The sequence below is a fragment of the Macaca nemestrina genome, chromosome 2 (assembly GCF_043159975.1).
Source record: "Macaca nemestrina isolate mMacNem1 chromosome 2, mMacNem.hap1, whole genome shotgun sequence".
In the NCBI taxonomy this organism is placed as follows: Eukaryota; Metazoa; Chordata; class Mammalia; order Primates; family Cercopithecidae; genus Macaca; species Macaca nemestrina.
The window spans coordinates 56,132,106-56,156,527 of NC_092126.1; the positions used below are offsets into that span (position 1 = coordinate 56,132,106).

Genomic DNA, 24,422 nt, shown 5'->3' on the forward strand with positions numbered 1-24,422 from the left:
GGGAACATTTTTCGTTTGTGTCTTCTTCCTTTGTAGGGGTACTCAAGACTTTGAATGCATAGGCTCAGTCCTGCTGTGCACTTTCTACACAAATCCTGACCAAGCCTGCGAATATGGACAAATATTTATTCAGACCAATAGTAGAGTTTGGCATTGACCTGGCACCCAGAGTGCCCAAAGTAGTTGCTGTTCTATATATTCACCAACCACCTGTCTTCATCCCAAACTTTACCTTATGATCAGATTTCTATTGATTTCTTTTTTTGTCATATATGCTAAACCCCAACAATTTTAGCTCAGCTTCTCTTTGTCATGTACTTTATTGCAGGAGATAGGGGAAGACTCTGTTGTTCAAACCTGTAGCCACTGGATCACATCATGTTCAGACAGAGCTCACTGAAACCATAATGCAGGCCCTTCCTTGAGAAAGGGCTACTGATCTACCTCTCTGAGCAACTTTGATCTCACGGCTTGTAAGGCCAAACTGAATTGAATGGGCAAGTGATTTTCAAACCAATTACAGATATTACATAACAGCTTCTCGTGCACATGGGAGACGGAGTCTCACTCTGTTGCCAGGCTGGAGCACAGTGGCGTGATCTCGGCTCGCTGAAACCTCCGACTACCTGGTTCAAGAAATTCTCCTGCCTCAGCCTCCTGAGTAGCTGGGATTACAGGCACGCACCACCACGCTCAGCTAATTTTTGTATTTTTAGTGCAGACGGGGTTTCACCATGTTGGCCAGGATGGTCTCCATCTCCTGACCTCGTGATCTGCCCACCTCGGCCTCCCAAAGTGCTGGAATTACAGTCGTGAGCCACCGTGCCCAGCCAACATTTTTGCTTTTTGAAAGACACTGATGGGAATGAAAAAAATCTACAGATTAAGAGAAAATAATTGCAAATTATATATTTGATAAGAGATTCATATCCAGAATACTTAAAACACTGTCAAAATTCACTGCTAAGAAAACAGGCAACCCCATAACAATTTGGGCAAACAATTTGAACATATACTTCCAAAAATAAAAGATATGCATAATATATTAGCACATAAAAATATGTTCAAATTTTTTTCATCAAAGACATGTAAAATTGAAACCACAATGATATACCACTAGACATCACAGTAGTGCTTAAAGTGAAAAAGGCTTATAATAAGTGTTAACAAGGATGTGGAGAGACTGAAACTTTTACAATTCTGACAGGTAATGTAAAATGGTAGAACCACTTCCAGCAACAGTTTGTTGGTATCTTAAAAAGTTAAACATGTAGCTATTATATGTTCTAGCCACTCCACTCCTATACATTTACCTAAGATAAATGAAAATATATGTCTATTCAAAGACTTATACATACATATTCATATCAACTATATTCGGAAACAACTCCAATTTTTATCAACTGGTAAATGGATAGAAAATTCTGGGATATCCATGCAATATTTTTTATTCAACAATAATAACTAATGAGTTGGCCAGCATGGTGTCTCATGTCTGTAATCCCAGCATTTTGGGAGGCTGGGTCAGGCGGATCACTTGAGGTCAGGAGTTCGAGACTAGCCTGGTCAAAATGGTGAAACCCTGTCTTTACCAAAAATAAAAAAAAATTAGCCAGGTGTGGTGGTGCATGCCTGTAATCCTGGCTACTCAGGAGGCTGAGGCAGGAGAATCACTTGAACCTGAGAAGTGGTGGTTGCAGTGAGCCGAGATCGTGCCACTGCACTCCAGCCTGGGTGACAGAGTGAGACTGTCTCAAAACAAACAAACAAAAACCAAAAAAACTTATTAGTTATTGATACCCATACAACATAGATGAGTTTCAAAAATAACTAAGCAGTGTAAAATAAGTCAGACAATAAAAAGAGAACATATAGTTTGATTTCATTCATATAAAATTCTAGAAAATACAAACTAACCTATGGGGCAAAAAGCACACCAGTGGTGAGAGTTGATGAAGGGAGAGATGACAAAGAGAGATTGTAAAGGGACATGAGGTAAGTTTGGATGTGATGGGTATGCTTATTTCCTGCTCATAGTTTTCTGGGTGTACACATCTGTCCAAATTTATTAAATTACACATTTTCAATATATGCCATTTATTTTATGTCAATTGTACCTCAATATAGTTGTAAGGGAAAACAGCAACATGGTGGTCTTTGAATTCCTCACCTTTAAAATAAGAAAGACAAACTATAATTATTGCTGAGGACCAAAATTCTGTGATTCTGTAAACAAGAAGGCTAAAGATGAGGCCCAAAGGTAGGAGATTGTACATACAGTGTTGTTAATGTCTTGTTGAAACTGCAGAATAAGAGCGTATATTACTGGGTAATGAGAGTATTTCCCCTAAAATAAAATGGATTCTAGTTTGTGGCTCTTTGGCCTAGGGATGGGGAAAATCTTCCTCCTTCTAGTCCTAATGGGGGTGGCCAGCCATTCTTAGCTACATGGAGATAGGCTGGAAGGGAACAGCAAAACAGGCCTGCAAGTTCTCAGTGACAATGACATTGACCATAGCTGCTACAGCCAATGTTATTCACACTGAGAACTTGTGTGGAGATATGTCAAGATCCTGGGATATGTGATAATCAGGCAGTGGTGAGGAATATCCTAAGTTCCAGGGGTCTTGTATGAGTTTTGGATTTTATACCAAGGTAGCAGAATTTCCAGAGAAATCCTTTTGAATAGAGAGGAGCAAAATGGATCTCTTGAGTCTCAGTCACCAAAGGAAGTGGCACGGTAGCAATTCAAGAAGGCCAGCTTGGACCTGGCAGACTACATCCCGAGCACATGTGAGAAAGTACTTCTTGAATTGGTGAATCAGCAGAAAAGAAGAATTTGGAAGTATACTTACATTGACAGCATTTCTTTATATATCTCAGGTAAACATATAGTTTAATAGGTTAGGGCCAATAATGCAATGGTTAGAAGAGTGGACACGAATTCCCGGTGCCTTTCTTAACCTTCTTCAGCATACATGCATTACAAAATAATGCAAGGATTTAAAAATCATGCTATATTCCTGACCCGCATACCACTATAACCCTAATTATACTGTTTCTGCTCACTTAGCAACTAGCCTATATCTTACATGTATCTCATAGTACAAGACAGCTTTCAGTGGAAGATCTTTAGAAATATGATTAAATACCATCTTGATATTTGGGAAATTAACATCAGATTATTGTCTTGAAATATCACCTAAGAATTATTTCATGTCTTATGTACTTTGAACCATACAAAACTGCTGTTTTAATAGGTCAAATATGGTTTCAAATTGGAAATTTCATGATTCAAAATCAAAAGGTAAAGAAGGAAGGAGGAAAAATGTCAGAATGACAAAGAGAAGGAAAAAAACCATAGATGTTATTTCAAGCCATCAATGTGCATTAAAGAGATATTTCTCAAATCTAGACTATTAATATGAACTACAAATACAATAACTTCAGATACATAATTTACAACTGATTAAACTTGTTTCAAGTTATTTTATATTGGTTACCACTATTGTTGAACTTGCTTCCACAGATCACATATTTTGGCAGAGATATCAGTTGCTTTTATTTTATTCCTTTTTTTTCTCCTAGAGCCTTCAGATGAGATATATTATTACTTATGGAGAACAGGAACAAAATAGACGTTTTTCTTTGACATTTTCTATGAAACTGTAAATTGGATTATACTACAGCTATTTCAAGAGGTCATTTTACTTGGTTTTTGAAGAGAGAAAAAGTGATTAATGTTAAGAAACCCTTGATATAGGAATTTAGTGTCCTTGAGCTCCGTATAACTACCTTTTCTAAAGCTGCTAACACACTGCAAGCGATCAATGACTCAATAATGTAAATTTATAAAACACATTGTACACACATACACACACATACACACGTACGTGACCTTCCAGAAGTTGTTCATGTGTTAGAAATTAACTGTTTTTGAAGTCTGTAGGTTACCATGGAAATCTGCTGTTGATGCTCACTCCATTAACACATTCATTCCTAGAAAATAACAGCTCTGATTCCTTTACCATTGTCATTAATAATACTGTTGTGCTATCAAATACTACATTTTATTTATTCTATCTAACTATATTTTTGTACTCATTAACCATCCCTTTTCCTCCCTACACCCACTTCACTTCCAAGCCTCTGGTAACTACCATTCTACTCTGTATCTCCATGAGTTTAATTATTTTGATTTTTAGTTTCCACCAATAAGTGAGAACATGCAATGTTTGTCTTTCTGTGCCTGGCATATTACACTTCATATAATATCCTCCAGCTTCATCCATGTTGTTGCAAATGACAAGATCTCATTCTTTTTTGGCTGAATGGTACGCCATTGTAGATGCATACTGCGTTTCCTTTATGTGTTCATCTGTTGATGGATACTTAGGCTGATTCCCAATCTTGGCTATTGTGAATAGTGCTGCAATAAAAATGGCAGGACACATATCTCTTTGATATACTGATTTACTTGTTTTGGGTATATACCTAGTAGTGGGGTTGCTGGATCATATGGCAGCTCTGTTTTTAGTTTTTTGAGGAATCTCCATACTGTTCTCCATAGAGACAGTACTAATTTACATTCCTATCAACAGTGTATAAGGGTAACATTTTCTCCACATCCTCACCAAAATTCATCATTGCCAGTCCTTTGTATATAAGAAAAGCCATTTTAACTGGTATGAGATGATATCTAATTGTAGTTTTGATTTGCATTTTCCTGATGTTCAATGCCATTGAGCACCATTTCATATACCTGTTTGCCATTTTTATGTCTTCTTTTGAGAAATGTCTACTTAGATGTTTTGCCCATTTTAAAAATTGGATTATTAAATTTTTTCCTATTGAGCTGTTTGAGCTGCCTATATATTCTGGTTATTAATGCCTTGTCAGATGTATAGTTGGAAAATATTTTCTTTCATTTTGTGAGTTGTCTCTTCACTTTGTTGATTGTTTTGTTTGCTGTGCAGAAGCTTTTAAACGTGACGTGATCACATTTGTCCATTTTTGCTTTGTTACCTGTGCCTGTGGGGTTTACTCAAGAAATCTTTGCCCAGATCAATGTCCTGGAAAGTTGCCCCAATGTTTTCTTTTAGCGGTTTTACAGTTTGAGGTCTTAGATGCAAGTTTTTGATTCATTTTGATTTGATTTTTGTATATGGTAAGAGATAGGGGTCTAGTTTCATTCTTCTGCATATGGATATCCACTTTTCCCAGCACCATTTATTGAAGAGATTATCCTTTCTTCAATGTATTTTCTGGGCGTTTTTGTTGAAAACGAGTTCACTGTGGATGTATAGATTTATTTCTGAGGTTTGTATTCTGTTCCATTAATCTATGTGGCTATTTTTATGCCAGTACTGTACTGTTCTGGTTAGTATAGATCAGTAATATAATTTGAAGTAAGGGGAAGTGATTCCTCCAGTTTTGTTCTTTTTATATCAGGATGGCTTTCTGGGTCTTTTGTTGTTCCATATAAATTTTAGGTTTTTTTTTTTCTATTTCTGTGAAGAATGTCATTGGTTTTTTATAGAGATTGCATTGAATCTGTAGTTTGTTTTGGCATGTGGACGTTTTAACAATATTGATTCTTCCAATTCATGAATATCGAGTATCTTTCCATTTTTGTGTCCTCCTCAATTTCTTGCATCAGTGTTTTATAGCTTTCATTACAAAGGTCTTTCACTTCTTTGATTAAGTTAATTCCTAGGTATTTTATTTGTAGCTATTGTAAATGAGATTACTTTTTCAAGTTGTTTGCTGTTGGCATATAGAAATGCTAGTGATTTTTGTACACTGATTTTTGTATCCTGCAACTTTACTGAATTTGTTAGAGTCTTTAGGTTTTTCCAAATATAAGACCATATCATCTGCAAGGGCAATTTGATTTCTTCCTTTCCAATTTGGATGCCCTTTTTTCTTTCTCATGTCTGATTGCTTTAGTTAGGACTTGCAGTACTATGTTGTGTAACAATAACATATGGTGAAAGTGGTGCATCCTTGTCTTGTTTCAGATCTGAGAAGAAAGCCTTTCAGTCTTTCCCTGTTCAGTATGATACCACCTGTGGGTCTGTCACACACATGGCTTTCATTATATGTGTCAATTGGTTTTATGTGTCTAGAAATTTATCCATTTATCATTGTATTGAGGTGCGTTCCTCGTATACACAGTTTTTTTAGGGTTTTTATCATGAAGGGATGTTAAATGTTATCATATGCTTTTTTCAGCATAAATTGAAAAGATCATATGGTTTTTGCCTGTCATTTTGTTGATGTGATGTGTCACACTGATTGATTTCCATATGTTGAACCATCCTTGCATCCCTGGAAAAGATCCTACTTGGTCATGAAGAATCATCTTTTTAATGTGTTGTTGAATTCAGTTTGCTAGTATTTTGTTGAGGATTTTTATATCAATGTTCCTCAGCGATATTGACCTGTAGTTTACTCTCTCTGTCTCTTTTTAAAAATGTGTATGTGTCTACTCTTTCTATCTCTTTTTAAAAATGTATATGCGTCTAGGGTAATACCAGTCTTGTGAAATGAGTTTGGAAGTGTTCCCTCTTTCTTTATTTGTTGAAATAATTTGAGTAGAATTGGTGTTATTTCTTCTTTAAATGTTTGGTAAAATTCATCAGTGAAACAATTGCATCCCAAAATTTTGCTTTGCTGGGAGACATTTTATAACAGCTTTAATGTCATTACTTGTTATTTTTCTATTCAGATTTTGGATTTCTTCATGGTTCAATCTCGGTAGATTGTATGTATCTGGAAATTTCTCTGTTTATTCTAGGTTTTCCATTTTATTGGCATATAATTGCTCATAGAAGCCTCTAATGATCCTCTAAATTTTTGCCATATCAGTTGTAATATCTCTTTTTTCATCTCTATTTTTATTTAGGTCTTCTTTCTTTCTTAATCTGGCTAATGGTTTGTTGATTTGTTTTCATGTTTTCAAAAACCAACTGTTCATTTTTTAAATCTTTCGTATTTTTTCTTTTCATTTTCATTTATTTCTGCTCTGATCTTTATTATTTCTTCTACTAATTGTGGGTTTTGTTTGCTCTTGCTCTTTCAGTTTCTAAAGATGCATCATTAGATTGTGTATTTGAAGTTTTTCTTTCCTTCTTTCTTCCTTCCTTCCTTCCTTCCTTCCTTCCCTTCCTTCCTTCCTTTCCTTCCTTCCTTCCTTCCTTCCTTCCTTCCTTCCTTCCTTCCTTCCTTCCTTCCTTCCTTCCTTCCTTCCCTTCCTTCCTTCCTTCCTTCCTTCCTTCCTTCCTTCCTTCCTTCCTTCCTTCCTTCCTTCCTTCCTTCCTTCTCCTTCCTTCCTTCCTTCCTTCCTTCCTTCCTTCCTTCCTTCCTTCCTTCCTTCCTTCCTTTCTTTCTTTCTTTCTTTCTTTCTTTCTTTCTTTCTTTCTTTCTTTCTTTCTTTCTTTCTTTCTCTCTTCCTTTCTTTCTTTCTTTCCTACTTTCTTTCTTTCTTTTCTTTCTCTTTCTATAAGCCTTCCACTTAGTACTTCTTTTGCTGTATCCCATAAGTTTTAATATGGTGTGTTTCTATTCTCATTTGTTTTGAAAAATTTTTAAATTTCCTTTTGAATTTCCTTATTGACTAATTGTTCATTCGGGAACATATTGTTTAATTTCCATGTGTTTGTATAGTTTCCAAAATTCCTCTTGTTATTGATTTTTAGGTTTTTTCATTGTGATTTGAGAAGATACTTGATATGATTTCAATTTTTAAAAAAAATTTTAAGACTTGTTTTTTGCTTAAGATGTGGCCTTTGAGAATGCTGAGGAGAAGAGTGTGTTTTCTGCAGCTGTTGGATGAAATGTTCTGTAAATATCTATTAGGTCCATTTGATCAAGAGTACATATTAAGTCTAATGTTTCTTTGTTGATTTTCTGTCTGGATGATTGGTCCAATGCTGAAAGTAGGGTGCTGAAGTCTCCAGCTATTATTATTTTGGGGTCTATCTCTCTCTTTGGCTATAATAATATTTGTTTTATATACCTAGGGGCCTAGTGTTTGGTGCATATGTATTTTCAACTGTTATATCCTCTTGCTGAATTGGCCCCTTTATCATATAATGACCTTCTTTGTCTTTTTAAAATAGTTTTTGTTTTGAAACCTACCTTGTTGGATATAAGTATAGCTACTCCTGCTTTTTTTTGTTGTTTGTTTCATTTGCGTGGAATACCTTTTTATCATCCCTTTATTTTCAGTCTTTATTTGAGTCTTATAGGTAAAGTGTGTTTTATTTGTCTTATAGGTTAAGTGTGTTTCTTGTAGGCAACAGATCATTGGGTCTTGCTTTTTAATCCATTCAACCACTCTATGCCTTTTGATTGAGAAGTTTAGTCTGTTTATATTTAGCGTTTTCGTTCATAAGCAAAAACTTACCCCTGCCATTTTGTTACTTATTTTCTGGTTGTTTTGCCGTCTTCTCTTCCTTCTTTTCTTCCTTTCTGTCCTCCTTTTGGTGAAGATGACTTTCTCTGGTGGTATGATTTAATTTCTTGCTTTTTATTTTTTGTGTATCCATTGTATGTTTTTAAATTTGAGGTTACCATGAGTCTTCAAATACTATTTTATAATCCATTATTTTAAGCTGACGACAACTTAACACTATTTGCATAAACAAAGAAACAAAAAGAAAACTAATAAAGACTTTACGCTTAATCTGACCCCCTATACACTTTTAAAGTTTTTGTTGTTTCTATTTATATCATATTACATTGTCTATGTCATGAAAAGTGGTTGTAGTTTGTATTTTTGATAGGTTTATCTTTTAGTCTTTCCACTTAAGATATGAGTAGTTTACATACCACAATTACAGTGTTATAGTATTTTGTATTTATCTGGGTTCTTACTATTACCAGTGAGTTTTGTACCTTCATATGATTTCTTATTGCTCATTACCATCCTTTTCCTTCAGATTGAAGAACTCCCTTTAGCATTTCTTATAGGACAGGCCTGGTGTTGATGAAATCCATCAGCTTTTGCTTGTCTGGGTGTTTATTTCTCCTTCATGTTTGAAGGATATTTTTTCCTGGATATACTATTCTAGGAGAAAAGTTTTTTGTTTCTTTTTGTCAGAAATTCAAGTGCCATGCTATTCTCCCCTGGCCTGTAAGGTTTCCACTGAAAAGTCTGTTGCTAGACATATTTGAGGTCCATTGCAGGTTATTTCTTTATTTTCTCTTGCTGCTTTTAGGATCCTTTTATTATCCTTGACCTTTGGGAGTTTTGATTATTAAATGTCTTGAGGTGGTCTTCTTTAGGTTAAATCTGATTCATGTTCTATAACCTTCTTGTACTTGAATATTGATACCTTTCTTTAGATTTGAGAAGATCTCTGTTATTATCTCTTTCAATAAACTTTCTACCCCTGTATTTCTCTCTGACTTCTCTTTAAGGCCAATAGCTTTTAGATTTGCCCTTTTGAGGTTATTTTCTAGATCTTGTAGGCGTGCTTCATTGTTTTTCATTATTTTTAAATTTTTCTCCTCTGACAATGTTTCCAAAAAGCCTGTCTTCAAGCTCACTACGTCTTCCGCTTGCTCAATTTTGCTGTTGAGAGATTCTGATGCATTCTTCAGTTTGTGAATTGAATTATTCAGTTGTAGAATTTCTGCTTGATTTTTTGTTAATTATTTTGATATCTGTTAAATGTGTCTAGTAGGATTCTGAATTCCTTCTCTGTGTTATCTTGAGTTTCACTAATTTTCCTCAATAAAACAAATTTAAATTCTCTATCTGAAAGGTCACATATTTCTGTCACTGTGGAATCAGCCACTGGTATCTTATTTTGTTCATTTGGTGAGGTCATGTTTTCCTGGATGGTCTTGATGCTTGTGGATGTTCATCAATATCCAGGCATTGAAGAGTTATATATTTATTCTAATTGCTGTAGTCTGGACTTGTTTGTACTCTTCCTTCTTGAGAAGGCTTTCCAATTATTCAAAAGTATTGTATGTTTTGATCTATGTCTTTGGTCACCATTGGTGCATCTGCATTAGGGAGCACCCCAAGCCTAGTAACACTGTGGCTCTTGCAGATTCATGGAGATATTACCTTGTTGGTCTTGGGTAAGATCTGAGAGAATTCCATGGAATTACAGGCAGAGTCTCTTGTTATCTTCCCTTACTTTCCCTCAAACTAGCTTTCTCTGTGTTGAGGTTCCTGGAGCTGGGGGAGGGGTATCCTGTGACCATTATTTCTGGCACTGTTCTAGGTTACACATGAAGGTCTTGCCCATGGCCTGTGTTGACTATTGCCTGACTACCAGTGAAGTATATTCAAGGCCCAAGGATTCTTTAGTCAGGAGCTGGTAAATCCTGCCAGGTCTAGGTCTCTCCCTTCAGGGCAGCAGGTTCCCTTCTGGCCCAGGGTGTGTCTAGAAATACTCTCCAAGAGCTAGGGGCTGGAATTAGGGGCTTTAAGTATCTGCTTGATTATACTGTGCCTGAGCTGGAACCCAACTTGCAAGACAAAGTCCCTTTTACTCTTTCCTCTCCTTTCCTCAAGCAGAAGGGGCCTCCCCCCGAGGTCACCACAGCTGGTTATGTGCTGGTCTCACCTGAAAGCAGCATAGTACTGGATCTTACTCCCTGCTTGTGGCAAGTACTGCCTGGCTACTGGTGATGTTTATTCAAGGCCCAAGGGCTCTTTAGTCAGCAAATGATGAATTGTGCCAGGATTTGGTCCTTCTTTTTGGGGCAGTGGGTTCCCTTCTTGCTCAAGGCAGGTTTAGAAATGTCATCCAGGACTTAAGGCCTGGAATAGGGGTTCCAGGACTCTTCTTCATGCTTCATCTTACTGTGGCTGAGCTAGTATCTAAGTTGCAAGACAAAGTCGTCTTTACTCTCCCCTTGTCTCCTCAAGCAGAGGGAAGGAGTCTCTCCCAGAGCTGCAAGCTATGAGCTGTGCTGCCTGTAGTTAGGGGACAGGTAATGCAAGCACTCCCCTAGCAACCCCAATAAGGCACTCAATGGGTCCTGTGCACCCCAAGTTCACTGGCTCGGATCCCAGCACAGCAGGAGTTGTCCAGGAGTTGTCCAGGAATTGCAGTTCTCATGGCCTGCCTTTCAGATTTATTTAGGATTCCAGAGCACTTTAGTCTGTGGTGGCAAGGTTTGCTGGAACTCAGGTTCTGATCACAGGGATGGATGATTTCCCTCTGGCAGGGTCATTTTAAATGCTCCCTCTTTGGGTGCTCACTAAATTTGCCCTGTTTTGCTTTCCACTGTGACTGGGCAGCACTGAGTGCATTACAAAGTTCCACAATCACTTTGCTCTGCTTTTCCCAAGTGCACAGATTTTCTCTCTGCACCACATGGTGCTGCCAGGGGATGGGGAGGAGCAACTTTGGCAATAAAAGACTGTCTTTCCCACCCTTTTCAGTGCCTCTTTCCTTGATAAAATGTTAAAACCAGTTACTATGATCACTCACCTGATTTTTAGTTCTTATGAAGGTGCTTTCTTATGTGGATAGTTGTTCAATTTGGTATTCCTGCAGAGGGAACAATTGCTGGAGGCTTTTATTCAGCCATCTTGCTCTGTTTCTGTTTAGTTATGTCAGCGTAGTTTTAAGATAAATAAGCCCCTTTAAACTGGTTGCAGCAGCCATGAAATTCTTACTTGTTAGATATCATAGAATTGGATCTTCTTGGGATTAGTATGCATCACAGATGCCTGAAACACCTGATATCTAATGGCCCAATCATTTCTTTATAGACTGAATGGAGTGTGAACTAATCTATGGGTGTGAATTTATTATCCACATACATCATCTTCATACCTAAATGTCAAGGCAGATTGGCCTGTCAGTGATAAGAGTCAGCCTGTGTGTACCATAATTTATTAGTCATGTTACTGTAGCAGCATGATTACCACAAGCAGAGGGAAGAAATAATAATATTTTCAATGACATTTGAAGCAAAACTACAAGTATGGCATAGATAGGAATGGTTGAAAAACAAGACTGACCTGACTAGAATACAGGGGTTTAAAATCTTGATTTTACTGGTTTATCTCTATCCATCCATTACCTTCTATGTATGTACAATCTTGGGAATTTAACTTCTTTAAAACTTAATTTCTTTCTCCATAAAATGGGAGTAATATCTAAGAGTTGTCTAGCTAACCATGATAGAGACTAGCAAGAAGTCAAAATAGCTCTCTCTCTCTCTCTATATATAGAATATATAATATTATAGATATAATATATAGATAATATATATTTAATATATAATATAATAAATTCATACCCATAGATTAGTTCACACTCCATTCAGTCTATAAAGAAATGATTGGGCCATTAGATATCAGGTGTTTCAGGAATCTGTGAATATATAATATTCAATATATAATATATATTCAACATTACATATAATATATATTCAAAATATATTCTATATATATTCAATATGTAATATATATTTGCACATATATTCAATATCTATACTGTATAATATATAAGTATGCATTATATATTATATTGCTGAATATATACATATTCACCAGCAATAAAATAAGAAAATGTGTACAGCCAGTGTTTTAGACTTCAAAGAATGTCATTTGATATTGATTAAACAAAGAAATTCTCAGAGAACAAAGAGGGATTCTTCATGGCTACTTTAGCCTACAAAATTTAATAAGAATATAAATTAAAAAAATAGCAGTATGAGGAAAAGATAGATTCTGTCAGAATGAGATGGGAATGGTGAGATTAAAGTGTGAAGAAAAAGTTGAGAATCAAATTATCATTAAGGAAATAAGAAATAAATTAGAAATAAGAACAAAATGAAGTGACTGAAATAAAATTACTGAACAAGAGTAGTTAGAGGTAATCAAAGGGAGAGAATAAAAAAAGACAAATGAATTAAAGAAATTAGAAAGAAGAATCTAAACTGGAGGCCAGACAATTAGATAACTGGACATGTAGAATAGAAAAAGTATTCAAAGGCATAATACAAAAAATGTACTTAAAATTAAGAAATATTGTGCAGGAATTTTTGTTAATCTCTTCTAGTATTAGAGGAAAAATTGACACACAACAACATTTATAGCTACACTAGGTAAGTTTTGTAAGTCAGGCCTAAAAGAGAGCACATTTCCCCTCAAATTTCTCCACAGCTAAATTCAGAGCCAGAAGAAAGGAGCCAAGTTTTGAGAAAAACAGAACGTTTTCACCAACCCAAGACATTATCAAAATGTAAAGGCTCCTAAGCACATTTTTAAGACATTAAACAACCTAGGGAATAGAATGTCTGAAGCCTGCTTGAAAAAACAAAACACAAAACATTAAAACCAAGACTACCATTCAATGCCAAAATCCAGTTGATAAAGAAATAAAATAACTATTTCAGAAGAGGAAAAGGCATGGTTAAAAGCCTGGAGGTACATATTGCTTCTGTTTTATTGAGAATTATGGCTAAATATCTGTGGAAATGACTATGGAAATGTTATAAGTCTCACAATATCAAAACAATATGATTGACAACAATTAGAAGGAAAGGGTAGAAAACATTGAATGAAGGGTAAGAATGCTAACATTCTTTTAAGGCAAAAGTCAAACTGTCTAAAACTGAAAAAAAAAGTTTAAAAAATGACTCAACCTTAGTCAGACTTTTTAATATTTTTCATAATGTTTTTTCTTAATCTTAGTGAATTCTTTTAGAAATAAACATATCTCATGGTATAAAAAGTGTAACTCTTTACTTTTAAGTTTGTTTGGAATTAGAATTGATGCTTTTATTTAAAAATAAATGCAGAGTTTTCAGTTTCACTTTGATACGTAAAGAGGTTAAAAATATTCCTGTCCCTACTAGAGAAAAGCTGAAGAAACTGAAGATCAATGACTTAGACCCACTAGATAACTGAAGTTGCAAAGGAAACAGCCACCCTGAAATCTGAAAAGACCTGTAGATGAAGAAAATCACAGGCAATATCTGCATACTTGAAGATAGGCATACTTCGAGCATAACTGCTGGAGTTAATACTGGTAGGAACATTTAAATATTAATTTTGATTAATTTTTGGAGACCGAGCATGGTCTAGCTTGATAATTTGAAACTTCTGGGGACCACAGTATGTGTATGGGGTTGGTCTCCACACATTCTTGAGTTTTACCTACAGAAATTCCATGAGGTTCTCACAGTAAAGATCTGAGAAAGATCTTCCTGGCTCTGGTAGGGATAGAGGAAGATCAATGATTGTGAAATATATCCAGAGCATTCTCCATAACAAAGGAAAACTTTATCAAAACCTTATTCCAGCTGAGGGAATGTAATTTCTTCACATCCATCTCCCTCTCGCCTTCCTGTCTCAACCAAGGTCAGAGCTTTCTGTCTAACAGGGCCAGAGTTTCAAAGAAATAGACCAGGAACGTGTAGTCAGGGAAGGGAGTAGACAAAGGGGGGAATAAAGAAATTATACCATTGAAGAAACAATCGTGAGGGTCAAAGCCCTGAGACTCAGGTTAAAACACTGACATTTAATTGAATGATTGTAGGATACTTTCTTGCCTCAAACCTTAGCATCACACCAACGGGACTCCAGGATAACAGTGAATTGTAGCTGAAAGAGCTGCAAAATACTGAGTCCTTCTGAAAAGGAGTAACTACAGAAGTCGAAAGCCAGGAGGGAATTACAAAACAACACTAGACAAAGTGAAGCCTCTGGCACCTAGGGCTACAGCAAACATTAAACATAGCCCAATTTCTAGTTATACTAACATAAATCTTCACACTAAAGGCCTGTTTACCTCAGTTCCTTTTACCTGATATGACATGTCCAGCTTTAAAAAAATTATTACAAGGCATACATACTAAAAGGCAAGCAAAAACACAGTCTGAAGAGACAAAGCAATTATCTGACTCAGCTATGACACATGTTGAAACTGTCAAATAGGGAATTTAAAATAACTATGGCTAATATATCAAGGAACCTCATAGAAAAAGTAGAATACATGCAACAATATATGGTTAATGTAAGCAGAGAGATAAAAACAGTAAGAATCAAGGGAAATAATAGAAATAGTAAGAAATCAAAGGAAAGAATAGAAATAATAGAAAACATTATAACAGAAAGAATGCTTTTGATGGGTTCAGTAGACTTGACATGGTGAAGGTAAGCTTAAGTGAGCTTGACAATAGGTTCACAGAAACTTATCTTCAAACTAAAATGCCAAGAGAAAAAAAAATGAAACACACACACACACACACACACACACACAAAACAAACCAACACCAAAAACCACAAAACAGAACATTCAAAAACTGTGGGGGCAACATCACAAGGTGTAATAAACTACCAAACTGTCTTCTAAAGTGCCTGTTCCAATTTGTGTTCCAACTAGTAATGAATGAGACTTTCTTGTTGCTTTGCATCCAAGCCAGAAATTGGTACTATTAAGTTTTTGGATTTTAGCTATTCGAATAGGCATGGAGTGGCATCTTACTGTTTTAATTTACTTTCGGTTTCCTAATAGCATTTAATGTTGAGCATATTTTTAGAGGTGAGAGAGGATTTCCTTGCCCTGTTCCCAGTTTTTAGGTGACAATTTCCAGTTTCTCACCATTAAGCTATCTGTATGTTTATTTGTGGATGTTTCTTATCAAATTGAAGAAGTTACCTCAACAGGAATACCCTGTATTCCTGGTTTGCTGAGAGTTTTAAAAATCATGAGTGAGTGTTGAATTTTTTCAAAAATTTTTTGTCTGTTTCCTATATTCCTAGTTTGCTGAGCATTTTAAAAATCATGAATGGGTGTTAAATTTTTTTCAAAACTTTTTGTCTGTTTCAACTGATATAATTATGTTTTGTTTTTTTTTTTCCTTTAGCCTGTTGATGTGGTGAACTGCGCTTACCAATTTTCAAATGTTTAACCAGTGTTGTATACCTGGAATAAATTTCATTTGGTCATGGTTTATGATTCTTACTATACATTGTTAAATTTACATTGTTGTTGACTTAAAATGCTAGTATTTTTTGAGAATTTATGCATCTATACTCAGGATATGGTCTATAGTTTCCTTTTCTTGTAATGTCTCTGTCTAGTTTTATTATTAGTGTAATGCTGCTTCTATTTTGTGGAGGAGTTTGTAGAGCATTGATATCATTTCTTTCTTGTTTGGTAGAATTTACCAGTGAAACCATCTGGTATAAGGTAACACTCCATACTACCTTTGCAACTTTTCTATAAATCTAAAATATTTTAAAAATACAAAGTTTATTAAGAATATAATTTCAGGCCAGACATGGTGGCTCACGCCTGTAATCCCAGCAGTTTGGGAGGCTGAGGTGGGCAGATCACAAGGTCAGGAGATCGAGACCATCCTGGCTAACACGGTGAAACTCCGTCTCTACCAAAAATACAAAAAAAATTAGCTGGGTGTGGTGGTGGGCACCTGTAATCCCAGCTACTCAGCAGGCTGAGGCAGGAGAGTGGTGTGAACTCAAGAGGCAGAGTTTGCAGTGAGCCAAGGTCATGCCACTGTACTTCAGCCTGGGTGACAGAGGGAGACTCTGTCTCAGTTAAAAAAAAAAAAAAAGAAAAGAAAAAGGAATATAATTTCAGAGTGTCACACCATAAAATGCTATCTTTATGAGTCTATCTATATGTCATCTGCTAGTTGTATATATGTGTGTAGAGATACATAGAATGATGTTCACATATTAAATATAATTATTTCAGGGCTATTTGTGTAATTTTTCTTTTCTTTTGATTTTATTATAATAAGCATGTATCATTTTTATAGAAACAGTAACTTCATTGTGTTAAAATAATGAAGTGTAGCTGCTAAATCATCCTTATGAAGAATCGTGGTGAGATATAGTAAGTTCCTATACTACTTACCATGTAATGGACACTCAAAATGATTATTACTATTATTTTGTTACAAGTACTTTACCTTCTGACCCTTGCTAACCTCTTCAGTCTCTCACTATTTCCCACCCTACAATTGACTCGTCAGTATCAAATAACAGATGAAGTATGCTTTAAAAGTTTCAGCTATGTGATCCAGTATGCTCAGGTTTATAGCTCAGGTCTGCTTCTGTGAGGCCATAGGCAAGTTCTTTAACCTCTCTAGACCTCAGACCCCTGATTGGCAAAATGGAAATTATGAAAATTAGCTGCCTCATAGGATTCTTATGAGGATTGGATAAGACTCTGCATTTAAGAATCCTGGCACTTAAGAAAAGATAGATTTTTTGACTACTTCTACCACTACCATTATTATAACACCACCATTACCTCCACTACCACTCCTGTTAATACCACCACCACTACACCACCTTCTTTATCACTATTTATATAGGCTTCTTTGCTTGGAATATTCATGTTTGTATCCTCACATTCCACTATTCACTTTTCCAATGTTATACTAGCAAACATTTAACAACTGATTCCAAGAAAAGAAACAACAATAAAAGCCCTCATTTGTAAAAGATGCAAATTCCTATGGAATAAATACCTTCAACATCACTGACTTCAAGTTATGATATCATTAAATGTGAAATTGAAAAGAGAAGCAGTGGCACCATGATGTCATATTTCTAACATATACATTCATTAGATGTAAACAACTTCAGGAGCATAGAAAATAGAAAAGCATCAATATGATTAGGAAGTGATGAGTGCATTTTTAAGCTTTGATTATAATGTAATTTATTTTATTATTACCTTCTTTAATTTAATTTTTAACAAAGGCTCTGTTTAACAACCAGCTTGCAAAACTCCTAAAAATTTAACAATGAACTTTCATGAACTTCAACATATTTTTACTTGTGACTTATTGATTCTCACCTTTTACAATCTTAACTCAGACATTACCTTGTCGTAAGTATCTTTTATTGACTGCCACAATGGGTCAGTGAGTAAAATAAATGTTATTACAAATAACAAAATGGCTTTTAATATTAGGTTTTCATCCAGAATATAAAATTAGAATCAGTATTATTCTCAGTCTTTGCCTAAACTTTTCTCTCCAAACTCTTATCCTTCTAAATTTTACATAAATTTAAAAAAAGAGATATATATATAAAATTTAAAAAATTAAAACTTATATATACAGATTTCAGAAAGGAACACTCAGAAAGGGTGAACTAATTTTAGAATGGACTATACATTTAATAACACATTTTAGGTATTCCAAACCACACTTAGCTCATCTCATCTAAGGTTTGGCATCTTATCTTTGCTCTCCTATTCGAAAGTATCTTAGCATTTGAGGGATGGTGACAGAAATTGTATTGAAGGCCACTTCTTGAAACACCTACTCTCTACATTCTGTAACTCTCCCTCTATTGCCTGTTCAGGCAATGGGAAGGTAATGGCTTTCAGCTGTTGCTAGCCCCAGGGTATTGCACAATTCCCTACTGATTTTCCTAAACTCTGCCTACTATTTTGTGAATCTTCTCAAATATCCCAAATTTGGTTTGCAATCTTTTCCTCCAAGCACCTGACTGATAGATTCTCTTTGTCGGCTTAAAAAAAATACAGATGCTACGTTATCCTTGTCAAATTAATGGGGGCAAGTGAATGGTTTAAATTCAGTTCTTATTCCAACTCAGTAGTTTTTTTTTTCTCATATTATTTTTAATTTTCTTAATAATGATAAGCTGTACTTTCATATTCCCAGAACTTTGCTATTAAACACAAATATAGAGGTAGAAGCCAAAATGTCACCCATAACTCTAAATTTCAAACTTAAACAACTTTATAAGCATTTTAATGGTTGAAAGAAGATACGTTCTTTTCCTTTTTCTCATTAAGATAGAAACATAGGGTTTACATAACCTAAGGTATTTATTTTTCTCCTCACACAAAATGATATTCAGTCCTGAATATTTAGTAAACTTTATTGAGAATTTATAGTTAATTCCTAAGTATAGTCACATAAAAGTTTTTCTTAGGTAATTTTGAAAATGTCACACAAATTTTCATCTAACAGATATATTAATTTTACCTAACTGAGAGAAAAGATGTCTGAGTCATTTATGGGAAAATACTCTGGTTTGGCCGGGCGTGGTGGCTCACACCTGTAATCCCAGCACGTTGGGAGGCCGAGGAGGGCGGATCACGAGGTCAGGAGATCAAGGCCATCTTGGCTAACAGGGTGAAACCCCATCTCCACTAAAAATACAAAAAATTAGCCGGGCATGGTGGCGGGTGCCTGTAGTCCCAGATACTCAGGAGGCTGAGGCAGGAGAATGGTGTGAACCCAGGAGGTGGAGCTTGCAGTGATCCGAGATGGTGCCACTGCACTCCAGCCTGGGCGAAGACTGAGACTCCCTCTCAAAAAAAAAAAAAAAAAAAAAGAAAGAAAAAAGAAAGAAAAGAAAAAAGAAAATACTCTGGTTTAATTTCTAAATTTATATTGGCAAATATTAAACGAAGATTTTATTTAAAAAAATGCAATATCTACTTCCATATTAAAATCACAATAGTTTTTGAAATTTTACTAAATTTAATGAATTGGAAAAAGTAAATTTGATTTTAGTTCTTTGTCTTGTGGCATCGTCAAACTGGTCGAATTTCTAGTAGTGTTGTCAACTCCATGCTTTCAAACTAGCCCCTAAATGTCATTACAAACTTACTTTCTCACTAATTTAAACATATAAAAATTGCATATTCTCACTCTTTTGTTAATATTAAAGCAAATATACATATAAATGCAATAATTCATACACTTCTAATTGATCAGATTCATGCCTTCTAAATGAGAAAAGATATGTAAATTTATTGCGTATATACACATCAAAATCCCAGTGATTCTTAGTACTGTAAAGAATAAGTCTTTAAATGGTTTTAAATAAAGCCTTTACATGATTAAAGACATTTAGGCATTGGTGAGAAATGTAAGGTTTTGCTCTAACTATATTTTATTAACCACAAGTGGTAACTGCTGCTGAAAATTTATGACGTTGATTTTTCTTTTTTTGTAGCTTTGTAAGAGTTCCTGTTCTTGCTTTTTTAATAATTAACGGAGAGAAAGTCTTTTATTTCTGAGCGAGAATACTTTTTGTTCTGCCACTGCCTTGTGGGTTAACACTAGGTATTACAAAGATTTGGTTAAGAAAACTAAGTATATCTAGATATATCTTTTATGCATTGTTTTAGCTTATTAATTTATGTAACTAGAACATCATATGATCATGTGAGCTGTTCAGTGATTCTCTCTGAATTCTAGAAATAAATTGGGAAAATGGCTATGGTTCAAATAGCAGCTTTAATGTTGAATTTATGTATTTATCCTTTGACATAACCAAAAAGCTTAATAATTGGTAGATTTCAAGATGTTTCTATGATAAAGTACGATGTTATAGCTTATGTCAACAAATTCCATTAATAATTTAACTTCCTAATTATTATCAAAAATAATGATGGAAGTGAGTACCTTAAGTTTTTTTACTTTGTATCGTATACCTGCTCCTACTCTGGAAAACAGATACATATAACTTAATGAAACTTTATCTTACTCGTTAAAAATGAATAAATCAGGAATGCATCAGTCTAGAAAACAATCATAATTAGCCCAAAGTTTATAGTCATGTTTTTCCTACTTTTAACAGTTCCCATTCAAGATGAAGCTTATTCACTTTTCATTATCACTTTCTTATAAATATCTTATTTTTCTTCTTTGAATTGAAGTATGTCTAAAAACCTTAACTTCAGATGTAGAAATTCCCAAGGTGGGGCAACTCTAGGATAAACAGCAAATGTCTAAATGTGTACCATTTCCACACCAATATATGCTAACCCTAGTTTGCTATGATTACTTTCTAGAAATTTTTAAGGCATTTCCTCTATAATTCAACTATAACAGTGAGTCTTATTGGTAAAATGCATTCAGATGGATTTTGATGAATCTGAAATTTTTACTGAAATTTTTTCTTTTTACTAAAAATATTGTTATATTTTATACAGTTCTTTCTTCACTAACCAACTTGTTCCACACCTTTATAGCACCAGGTACCTTCATAGAATTTAGCACAGCTTGTAGTTATATAATTATTTTGTAATTGTTTAACTCATGTGTTCATAGTCTAATAGACCAAGAGATCCATGAAGAAGAAACTTCAGTTTTTGATGCTTACTATTGCATCTGTAGCATCTAGTATAATACCTGTCATCTAGTAGTCATTTGATAAATACTGTATTTGTTGAATCAGTGAATAAATGCTTTGTGTTGAGACTTTCTTCTAAACTGGTATTTACACGGTTAACATATGTTATCCTTGGAAATTATGACTTGCTGTTCCTTAGGTTTTGGCATCCAGTCTTTTAGCCACTATTACCTTTTTCTGAAATACTGTCTTCCTGTAGTTATTACAATGCAAATTAAATTCATCTGAATTTCTACCTTGCAATGTACCAGACAATGTTTTCCAGACAGGATTTTATGCACCTCACAGAAAGGATATAAACATATGCCTTTGCCCTACATTTTATTTAAGTGAAATTTTACATACTGATTTCTTAATTATATACTTTCAAAACCGCCTGCATTTTATTTCTCTTTATGGGAAACTTTCCAACAATAAACAGCAGATTTTTTGGCTGCTTCTGTAATATATAATTAAGAGTTAATAAATTAGGGATGTGCTGTTGTGTTAAATAGATTATAATTAAAAGGGACTTTTTTGTGAAATATAAAAGCATGTTTTATTATGGGATAAGAAAATCAGACATTCAAATTTTTCATAATAATGCTAATGTAAACACTGCAGAATTATTTGTATTTAAAATTTTATTTGGATCTCCTGATTTTAAGGCCATGTGATTAAAACTACCTTAGAAAAAATTTGGAATTTTAGTTTGTGGAACTAGTTTCTTATGTAAGGGGCTTTAAATTTAATGTCTCTATAATTTTTTAAATAAAATTTGAAAATACAGCTTGGCAAGCTATTTGAAAGCATTTTACTTCTACGCCAGGTATGAATCTTTACAGCAGTCTTCATCTCCAAAAGGAAAGAAGATTTCCAACTACGCCCTATCATGTTTTCTGAGACAGTCTTTGAGCCTTGCAAATATATTATGGTTTTAGAGAAATGTTATAATCAGTTATGACATACAAGGACAAAGATAACTCATTCCCTCTGTTTGACTTTAAGGTATTCATATTCTCTGTAAAGAGCAACAAATTTGGTTCTGTCATTACTTTTATCCTGAAAAATATATGGCAAAATGTTACTATAATGTTGCTTTTCAAATGTAAACGAATGACTGCCCTATTTTTCTGGGTGAAAATTATATCCATAAATGTCACTATTCTTTTTGTTTTTGTTTTTGTTTTTTTAGATGGAGTCTTGCTCTGTTGCCAGGCTAGAGTGCAGTGGTGCGATCTTGGCTCACTGCAACCTCCACCTCCCAAGTCCAAGTGATTCTCCTGTCTCAGCCTCCCAAGTAGCTGGGACCACAGGCACGGGCCACCACGCCCGGCTAATTTTTGTGTTTTCAGTAGAGATGGGGTTTCACCATGTTGGCCAGGAGGGTCTCCATCTCCTGACCTCGTGATCTGCCCGCTTCAGCCTCCCAAAGTGCTGGGATTACAGGCGGAAGCCACCATGCCCGGCCAATGTCACTATTCTTTTACTTATAATTATTCTTTGAAAAGTGTTTGGCAATCTTTGAAAAATAAAGATCCCCAGAATGATTGAAGTGAGTCTGAGAAGAAGAACCAGCTGTATTTGAGAACTTCTGGGACTCAATGGGGATAACATATAACATGCACATTATAGGTCCATTCTAATTGAATTTTGATGGATAACTTCCTGGTTCACAGCATTGAAGATTTTGAAGCTGTAACAGACTATCTTTAGTGCCATTGGTAAGTGAGGGTGAGGGTTCTTCACAGCACGCAAAAATAGAGCAGAAAGAAACAAAAGTATTCAGAAACCCTGAAGAAAACCTCAGGTCCCTGTCCCCCTGGAAGACATCTAAGTCAGAAGCAACAATCAGATTCCTACTTAATCAGTGTCTTGGGTATAGCGCCCTGGAATCTCCTCTGAGTATTATTCCAGACGTGGAAGTCTGAGAATTAACTCCTTGATTTAAGCATGGCCATATACTTGTTTAGAAGAGTCATTCTCAGACTTAACTCTACATTACAATCACTTTTGGAGATTTTAAAACTACTGATCCCTCAGTTTTATTCTAGACTAAATAAATCATCATCTTTGTGACTGAGGCTCAAGCGCTGGTATTTTTTTAAAAACTCTCCAAGTTGCAACCAGGGTTGAGAATCACTGGTTTAGAACATTCAGTGAAGAATGGAAATTTCTTGTAACGGCAAAACCAGATGGTAGCTGAGTACATCTATTTCTCCATCCTCTTTCCCAAGTTCTCATTGGATGTGGAAAAGTGAATAACAGTAATTTAAAAATATATCAATTCTGGAAAAGAAGAAGTGACATCAGAAGACCAAACATCTTCGGCTATTTTATATAAGACAAAAGCAAATGGAATTAGTTGGTGATGAAAGAACAGAAAAACCACAGTGCAAGATACTGGAGACTTAAAAACTCAGATTCAGTCAATACAAGAATCAAAGAATCACATTCTTAACACATGGCTTCCCAGTTTCTGTTTATTGCATAAATAAAGGGGCTGTGAACACAGGCTTGAAGAAAAGAGCAGAATTAGAGCTATCACCAGAACTCTACAAATGCACAGAAGACAGAAGGAGAGAAAAAAGGAAATGGGGGAGGATAGAGAAAGGCACTTCTGCCTAGAAGTGAAATTGACTAAAGCTTTTCACTGCTAGTGTGGAGCCTTCCTTACTTTGCCCAATATAGGGCACCAACTTCCTCTCTGCCCCTCTGTATAGGGAAGCCTCTTCCCCACCCGCACACCCTGTTCGAGCACCACAGAAACTGCAGGCACCCCTCCCATAAAGGGAAATGCATTAGGGGAAAGAGGTCCATACTACTTCCAGAGTTGTGCTTTCAAAAGTAGCCCTTCATTTATTCTATGAAGGCCAATGAAAGATAACCATATTTGTGAGAAAATCTTTGTAGACAATTGAAGTCTTAACCAATAGAGGGCTTTTTTGGAAGGGCTTTAGCTGGCTCACAGAATCAATGGAAGGTCTGGAGAACCAGGCTGTAAAAATGGGCAAGAGCCTTTACATGCTGTGCATCATAAACAGTCAGTGCAGGATGCTGTTACCAATCCCACCTCCAGTAAATATGTACCATCATGCCACCAGACTCAAGTCCATTGCCATTGCTGCAAATTATCACACACAAAAAGACAGATCAGAAAGGAGAATTTCCTACTCCCACCCATAATCCTGTCTTGAAGGAGGTAAGCCCATTTCTTCCTCCTGTTTTGAAACCTCCTTAAGGTTCAAAGAATGTTTTAAGGCAAGAAGCCTGAAAACTAAACAATGATCACAATTAA

General features: G+C 35.2%; 1 long non-coding RNA gene across 2 annotated transcripts in view; it reads left to right on the forward strand.

Moving 5' to 3' along the window:
- Positions 1-24,422, forward strand: part of LOC105499014 (uncharacterized) — a 118,962-nt gene that overhangs the window by 58,358 nt on the left and 36,182 nt on the right. For both annotated transcript variants that reach the window (XR_011619814.1, XR_011619813.1), the window contains exon 3: positions 13,843-14,015. This is a non-coding gene — a long non-coding RNA (uncharacterized lncRNA). The remainder of the gene's footprint in view (positions 1-13,842; positions 14,016-24,422) is intronic.